Below are 8858 nucleotides of genomic sequence, written 5' to 3'. Positions count from 1 at the left end.
AATGCAAGTAGGGAAACCAGTTAAGAGGCAATTCTGTATTTCAGGTAAGAGGTAGTAATTGTTGAGATTACAGAGTAGAAGCTGTAGAGAAGTGTTTCTCAACCAGGGTGATTTTGCCCCACCCTCTCCACCCTGCACTACCCAGGCCAGGGACTTTTGGCAATATCTGGAGATATTTTTGGTTGTCACCACCAGGGATATGCTCCTGGCATCTACTGGGTAAGGCTAGGGATGTTGGTAAGCATCCTACAATAATGCACAGGACAGCTCCCCAGAGCAAAGAATTACCTGTTCCAAAATGTCCAAAGTGCCGAAGCTGAGGACTCTTGCTTTAGGAAAAGTGACAAGTGTTGAATTAGGGATGTATTTTGAAAGTAGAGCCAACAGGATTTGCGTTTGGATGTGGGGAATGAGAGAAAGAGGAGTCGAGGGATTCCAAGGTTTTTGGTCTGAGCAACGGAGTGAATGATGGTAGCATTTACTGAGATGGGGAGCTCTGGGGGAAGAACAGATTCTGGGTGGGGAACAGGTGGTAAATCAAGAGTGTGTTTATCAACAGTTAAATCTGAGACGCCTATTGGTGATGTTACTTAGGCAATCGTCTGTTTGAGTCTGGAGCTCAGGAAAGATGTCTGAGCGGGAGCTGTAGATATGGGGTCATCAGAAGAAAGGTGGGATTTTAAATCGTAAGAGAAAGAGATCACCTCGTAAGAGATCACCTAAGGAGTAAAGGCAGGTAGAGAGGCAAAGAGGTCAGAGGACCGAGCCCTTTGGGAATCCAATATCTAGTTGGAGAGGAGGAGGGAGAGCCAGCAAAGGAGATGGGGAAGGAGCAGCAGGGAGGTAGGAGGAGAAACACGAGTGTGGTGTCCTGGAAGCCAAGGAAAGCAAGCACTTCAAGAAGCATGGCTGGCTCAGCTATGTTGAATGCTGCTGAGGGGATACAGGTGAGCTAAGAATTGCCCACTGGGATTGCATCACGGAGCTTGTCAGTGACCTTGACAAGAGCAGGCTCCATGGAGTGGGTTTGGGAGAGAGAAAGAGGTGATAAAATGGAAGTAGGGGTTACAGGCAATTCTTTCAAAGAGTTATGCCATAAGAGGGGAACAGATAATATACCAGTAGTTAGAGGAAGATATGGGGTCAAAGAAAGATATTACAACACATTTGCAGGCTGAAGGGAAGATCTAGTGGAGAGGGGAAAATCGTTGATGTTAATCTCTGTTGCCTACTTACTACATCTCAGGAGCTACATTAGGCATTTCATATGGAATTTTTTTGGCCAAGCCGTGTGGCTTACGGGATCTTAGCTCCCACACCAGGGATTAAGCCTGGCCCTCAGCACTGAAAGCGCAGAGTCCTAACCACTGGACCGCCAGGGAATTCCCTGTATGTATTATTTAATTTAACCTGTACATCAAACCAATGAGGTAGACTATAGTGATTTCCCCACTTCACAGAAGTTAAAACTGAGGCATGGAGAGGATCGGTTGGTTACATGGCCACGGTCACATGGCTAGTAAGTGGGGGAAGTTGGATGTAACCAGGATGTCTGGCTCTGGAGCCCAAGTTCTCACTTTCTTCTTCATCTGAATTCATTTCTTATTGCAGATTGTAACCACTGGCTAAAGTTTATTATCATTTGTTTCCCCCTTCAGAGGAAAACAAAACTGTTGACCCTTCAATACTCAGCTGAAGCTGATCTCCTGGGTTTTGTGTCTGACTGCTCCCACCGTGAGCCCCTCTGCTTCTGGAGCAGACCTCCATCTATCATAGTCTCTAACACAGCCCACCCAGACCATCACCCACCTAATTGTGTCTGTTTACTTGTCAGTCTCCTGCAGTGAAGCAGGAGCTCCTCAAGGACAGGGGCTGTGTCTTATTTGTCTAATTCATCTTTCTATTCTTAGTTGGCAGGACAGGACCTCAAACAATAAGTATTTGTCAAGGAGTTGAATGGATGGATGATCAAACGAATGTAAAAACTTATTAAGAATATTGGAAGCCATAAGACAGCTGAGTATGAGCATCTAAATGTACAAGCTGGATACATACAAAAGTGATCTCAGTTCAGAGGAGTGGGGGCTTAAGGGTGAAGATGCTTGTTGAGAAGGCCTCACGTCCATACTAGTCAGTATGTCGAGATGGAGTCCAGGAGTTAGCACAGGAAGTTTCTTCTCTTTTCAAAGAATTCCATGGTCTTACCACTGGAAGCCCAGAGAATCAGGAAACTTGGGGTCCAGTCCACATTCACCCCTTACCATCTGGATGGGATTGCCAGATAAAATATTACATGAAATATTTGATATTTGCGATACTAAAAAAAGTCATTATTTATATGAAATTTAAATTTAACTGGGCTCCTATATGTATATTTGCTCAATCTGGCAAACTTCCAGCTGGTAACCTTGGCCAAGCTGCATAAAACCCCCTTAAGCTTCAGTCTCTGTATCTATAAAATGGAGAAATTTGAGCTTTCCTCATTGGCATGAGAATTAAATAAGGTCTTCAAGTAGAGTACTTAACACAGCGAACGGCACATGGTAAGTGCCCAATAAATGAGATAGTCGGCTTCGTAACGTTTGTTTTAATTTCCTTCTCTTCTAGAGCATTAACGTATAATCCATCAAATTAGACTTACGCAGAGCTTCTCAGGAAGGCGTCAGTTAAGTGGTCAGTTAATGTGAGTTTGGGCAGCTGGCTAGGATGGTGAAGTATAGAGAGTTTGAGACTCAGTCCTGGGCCCCAAAGAGGGTTAATGGAGGATCCGAATTCTCATTCAGCCACTCATTTCTCAGTCAGATCCTGGAGTTTCCCCACATCAGCAACCAGTAAAAGAAAGATGTGATCCTTCCAGAAACCAGTAGAGGGCGGAGTGTGTGCGTTTTGGGATAAAACTGGGATACAGCAGGATCAGTCAAGTAGCACCAGCAGCAGGTTTTCACGTTCCTTTAGAGAACAGCGGAGGGCCGAGAAAGCCCTGAGGAGGATACTGGCCAAAGGCAGTCAGCGAGACCCCCAAACCGCCAAGCAAATCAGCCTATAGAGGACCAGCCCCTAAGGGCGGTTTGGGGCATACACTGTGTAGAAAGAAAAAGAGACTCTGTATGTTGAAAGATACCAAAAAGCCAAAAGCAGGTGACAGCCAACAGAAAAAATTGCAAATTGTATAACAAAGAATTCCAGAATGCATAAAGGTGTCCCATCAATTGTTAAACAAAAAACACACCGAAAAAAGATTAATCTCTCTAGCAACAGGGAAATAAAAATTGAAACAACATTGCAGGGAGTTTCTGCCTTATTTTCCTATGGTTATTGAAGGGAATAACTTAATATTCATTGAATACCTATCCTGTGCCAGGCATTGTGCTAAGAATTTCCTAAACATTAACTCAGCACTTAATTTGTCAAAAACCTTTAGAAGCAGAAACACAGTATTCCCATTTTACCTATAGAAAACTGCTGCTCAGAAAGGTTAGTAACTTGCCTGGAACGCACTCAGCTGGGGAGGGCAGAGCAGGGTTCGGACCCAGGTTTGCATGCTTCCAAGTCCTTCCTCTCCTCACACTGGTTTTTTTTTAGGACTTCGGTTCAAGCAGTATCTAATGCTTGAATATGGTGCTTTGGAGAAGGCCCTGGAAGTTGTGAACCCCAAGCAGCCAAATAGGAATGGAAAAGTAAAAACAAACAGAAACCTCAGAAAATCCAACAGCCTTACGAGCAGACCTGGGGAAACAGATTGGAAGTGGGGATTTGGGGAATGGACGAGATGGGAGTTCGGAAGCCCGGTTGGGGGGGGGGGGCAGGGAACCAGTTGATGGCCTCAATTTTAAGAGAGATGGAGTCTGGCAGGCCTGAAGGTTCACAGCCTTAGAGGCTGGAACCCAAGGAATCTGTTTGTCGTCCACTGCATGCTGAGTTGTAAATTCTCATTTCTAAACCTTCCAGGGCGGAGTCTGCAGCTCCCTCCCCCATCTCGCACCTGCGGGCAGCGGGGGCTCCAATGAATGGACAAGTTCCACGAATTCTTGCCCCTTCCCCCACCTTTTACATAGCCAAGCCGCGGGACAAAAGGCGCCCGGGGCCTGGGGCTCCTTCCCCGGGCTCCTGCCAGCTCCGGGGAGTGTCAGACGGCTGGAGCCGCTCCACACCGCACCATTTACATTTTTTACAGCCTCCGTCCCACCCCCCATTCCCCTCTCCCTTAGGGCCATGGCCAGGGCCACAGGTCCTCTAGGCCCCGGGACTCTCCTTATAGTTCCCTGGAGGTTGAGGGCAGTTGCCTGTGAAGCAGAGAGCCAGGGCAGCAGGAATACAGATGGGGCTCCATGCTGGGTCCACATCCTAGAATCTAGGGCTGAAGGTGCAGGCCCTTTGTTCGGGACGATTTATTCCACCCGCCCAGCAGCAGCAGCCAGAATTTGCTTCCCGGTTCCTTGTAAGCCTGATTCCAGGCCCCACAGAGTGACTTCCTCGTAGCATATGGGTCCCTATCTTTCTTGCATAGCTCCCTAATCCACTGATAAATGCAGCTACTATTTATTGAGCACCTACTGCGTGCCAGGGACAGTGCAAAATGCCTGTGCATCTGTTCCTTCATTTAATTCTCACAACAACGCCAGGTGAAATAAGTGTGGACCCTATTTTCCAGATGAGGAAAGAGGCTCAGACAGGAGAGGTGTGTCCCCCCCGGGCCTCCACGCAGTCAGCGGCCTATCAGTTGTCAGCAGTAGTGCCAGGATATGAACCCACGTCTCCTCATACCCCCCACCTTGACTGTGAGTCTGAGGACCGACTGGGCAACTCCTTCCTCAAACTCTCTTGCACAATCCCTCAGTCCCTGCTGTTTACCTGTTCACCAGGTGGCTCTAAAATCGGACAGACCATCACCCTGATCTTTCCTGATCCTTAGGGTTGGCCCCACCTGGGCTCCCCTTGCCCTCCTAGGTAGCCTCCTATAGAAGCCCACATTTTGTTTCAAATAGTGGTTCAGTAGGACAGGCCAGGAAAAGGGACAGTTATTCCTCACGTCTGTGAAAAGCCCTGTGGAGATTCAGGTCTGGCTCAGATTTGCTGCTCCCTGACCCTCCTCCATCTCTTGCAGGCCCTGCCCTTGTGGACTGAGGCCAAGCTTCAGACAAAATGAGGGCCAGTTGATTCTAACTGGCATGTTCCACATCTTCTGATAGCCCCCCAAGGTGCCTCCAACTTCCTAGGATATGGGCCAACACATCAAAAGGCGCCCTGCAGCGAGAGGAATGAAAACTCTGGAACCTGGCCACATCCTGCCTTAGAGAGAAAAGCTGAAATACAGCCACGGAGGTGATCATGGTTTCAGTCAACCCAGCCAGCCCTTGGCGTCCTCAAAGGGCCCAGCAGTCCCATCCCTTAAAGGGCTCAGAAGCCACTTTAGCCACAATAATTATATGCACTGCACGTACCCAGCAAATGACAACACAAAGTGCTTCCTTCATTCATTTACCAAAACACAGAAATAAATACGTAAGTATCTAAATGCTTCTCTACATATTACCTTCTTTGACTAAGCGTTTCCACTTTGTGAATCTTACAGAACTGTTTGTACAATGTGTGCAAATATGTCTTTTCACATTGTTTGTAACAGAGAAAAAGTGGAAACAACCTAAATGTCCAACTGCAAAGAGTTGATTAGATACATTATTGTACATCCCTACAATCAGATATTCTGCAGCTGCTAAAAGGTGTGAGCTAATTTTATATGTCCCAACAAGGAACGTAATCCATGACATACTGTTGGGTGAAAAGAAGCAAGTAGCAGAACAATATATAAATGTCATTCCTTTTTGTTAAAAAAATGTATTTATTAAGGTAGAAGGTAGATAGATAATTCTTTTAACCTGAGGATTTAGGACAGCGGTTGTTACCTTAACTGCACATTGGAATACCCAGGAATTAAAAAGATCCAGAGGGGGCTTCCCTGGTGGCGCAGTGGTTGAGAGTCCGCCTGCCGATGCAGGGGACACGGGTTCGTGCCCCGGTCCGGGAAGATCCCACGTGCCGCGGAGCGGCTGGGCCCGTGAGCCATGGATGCTGAGCCTGCGCGATCGGAGCCTGTGCTCCGCAACGGGAGAGGCCACAACAGTGAGAGGCCCCCGTACCGCAAAAAAAAAAAAAAAAAAAAAAAGATCCAGGGGCCCAGGCCCACTCCAGACCATGTATCAATATATCACAATCTCTTGGGGTGGGTGGGTTGGTGGGAGGGAGTTTTTTAACTTCCCCAGGTGATCCCAATGAGCAGCCAACTTGGGAAACACTACCTTAAAAAAACAGAAGGAAGGAAAGGTTGACTCAGAAAGGAAAATCAAGTTGTAACCTCTTTACATGAAATCTAAACAGATATTACCTACTCTGCTCTTTCTGGGAAAAGAAAGGGGCTGGATCGCCTTGAATTATCACTAGCCTTCTGTAAGCACTGAGTTAGTTGAGTTTAGCTCTGAGCAATGCCAAACTTTTTGATGACACCTGTAGGGGTTCTAGAAGTTGACCACTTGACTTCAGGAGATGAAGTCTCCAAGGGCAGCAGGAAGGTTAAGAGCCCGCATTGCTGCACCTTCTGAAGGACGTGGGCCACCACCTCATTAGTAAATGGGAACACAAACGAAGCACTTTGCACAGCGCCTGACACAGTGGCGGTGCTTAACATGTGGTAGCTTATTTCTTTTCAGGAATGGAAAGAGCTCAGAGATAATCTTAGTGCCTGCTGAGTTCCAGGCATGTATATATGGTGTCCTGTAATCCAAACAAGCCTGAAGCCAACATTCATATACCCATTTTACAGATGAGGAACCTGGGGCATACCGGGGTTGGCATCTTGTCAGAAACCAGAATTAAAAGCCGGTTCTGTCCAACTCTATATTTTGTACTTTGCTTACCACACTCTGTCCCTTCTTAGGGACCTTTTGGGCAGGGATTTAACTCTGATTAGGGCTCTCATTTTTAGACTCACTATTCATTTACCTTCAGAGGAAGGGAATGTGTGGCTGAAGTTACCTGGGATCACTCTGCTTAGAGATGATAGGACACCTTAAAAGACTGTGCCCAAAAGTGGTCTGGAAGGCCTGAAGTTGAAGCCACACCATGAAAGGAAAGGAAAGTTCTATCTCTGAGCCCAAAAGGAAACGTTATGGGCTTTGGGCATTTGTTCTGCACTGCAGATGGATGCAGGCAGAAGACCCCTCCAATCTCCCACCCCAAATTTTCCATTCCCTCCTCCCTCAAAGCAACTGCCTGAGCCTGGTTTTCACATCTGTGTTTCCTGGCCTGGCTGGCGAGTTTATCTTCGCATCTCAGAGGAGTTGGTTCTGCTCCCGTTCATTTTCACTTCCCTTGAAAAAGGGAGGTGCTCTTGGGCTTTGTCCTGTTGTCTCTTCCTCCTCCTTTTCACACCACTTGAATCAAGTACAGCAGTCAAAAACAGGGACTTATTGAGTAGCCACCTTAACCAGCACTGTGGGTAGCACATCGGTCCTGGAGAGTCTGCCTTAGATCACCAGTACTTCCTCCACCTGGAATCTCTGCTCTATCATCTCTGTTTCCTGGGCCGTGCAACCCCCATGCCACCTCCTCTAGGAAGCTTTCACGGATCTCATCTACTCCGTGTCCTTACAGCACTTGCACACCTCTCCTGCACGGCTTTCCATATCCTGTACTTGGTTTATGGCTATTTGTATGTATGTCTTCCCCACTAGACTGAACATTTCCTTGAAGGCAGAAACAATCTTTTCTTTTTGGCCGAGCTGAGCAGTTTTTGCGATTTTAGTTCCCCGACTAGGGACTGAACCCGGGCCCTCGGCAGGGTGCGGAGTCCTAACCACTGGACCACCAGGGAATTCCCACAATCTTTTCTTTATCTTTGTATTCTTCAAGAACCTAACTCAGTGCCTGGCATATTAAGAAAAAAAAATTCATACGGTTGTTTGCTTAAACTCTTTCCAAAAAAGGATTTTAAGTGCCTTACTGAAATACATAAAGAGTAGCAGAAAGGGGACTGAAGAAAAGCAAGGGTAAAGAAATCATGGAATGAGAGTGCTCGCTTCGGCAGCACATATACTAAAATTGGAACGATACAGAGAAGATTAGCATGGCCCCTGCGCAAGGATGACACGCAAATTTGTGAAGTGTTCCATATTTTAAAGCAACTATACGCCAATAAAAATTTTTTAAAAAAGAAAGAAATCATGGAATGAGAGCCCATAATAACAACAAAAATATTTGAGTTCTTACTAATGCTGAGCACTGTTCTAATTGATTTACATGCATCACCTCATTTAATCTTTATAATAATCCTGGGAGGTGATTACTGTTATAATTATTTTACATTTGAGGAAATGGAGGCACAGAGAGGTTAAGTCACTTGCCCAAGTTCACACAGTGGGATGTGAACACAGGCAATGTGGTTTCAGAAGCCGTGCTGAGGGGCTTCCCTGGTGGCGCAGTGGTTGAGAGTCTGCCTGCCGATGCAGGGGACACGGGTTCGTGTCCCGGTCCGGGAAGATCCCACATGCCGTGGAGCAGCTAGGCCTGTGAGCCATGGCCGCTGAGCCTGCGCGTCTGGTGCCTGTGCTCCACGACGGGAGAGGCCACAACAGTGGCCTGTGCACTGCAAAAAAAAAAAAAAAAAAAAAAAAGCTGTGCTCATAACCACAGCCCTCAGGATACCAACCACAGACATTCTGGGTTATGAATCTGGCTCTGAGGTTTCTAGCAGTCAAAGCCAAGAAGAGAAGGTATTTAATGACAAGAGTGATTGTATTTATTAGAAACAATAAACCAAATCCTTGGGAGAAATGCAGCTTTTTGTAACCTTGAGTCTGAGAGAA

At 46.6% G+C, this 8858-nt stretch overlaps 1 non-coding gene across 1 annotated transcript; it reads left to right on the top strand.

The window, feature by feature from the left end:
* The first annotated feature begins 8064 nt into the window (after positions 1-8064).
* Positions 8065-8171, top strand: LOC137208067 (U6 spliceosomal RNA). The gene has a single exon (XR_010935448.1). It is a non-coding gene; the product is annotated as a U6 spliceosomal RNA (small nuclear RNA).
* The last annotated feature ends 687 nt before the right edge of the window (positions 8172-8858 follow it).

This window comes from Pseudorca crassidens, chromosome 1, assembly GCF_039906515.1.
Source record: "Pseudorca crassidens isolate mPseCra1 chromosome 1, mPseCra1.hap1, whole genome shotgun sequence".
Classification (NCBI taxonomy): domain Eukaryota; kingdom Metazoa; phylum Chordata; class Mammalia; order Artiodactyla; family Delphinidae; genus Pseudorca; species Pseudorca crassidens.
Note: the sequence above shows the minus strand (reverse complement) of the source record. Positions and strands in the feature narration are given on the sequence as shown.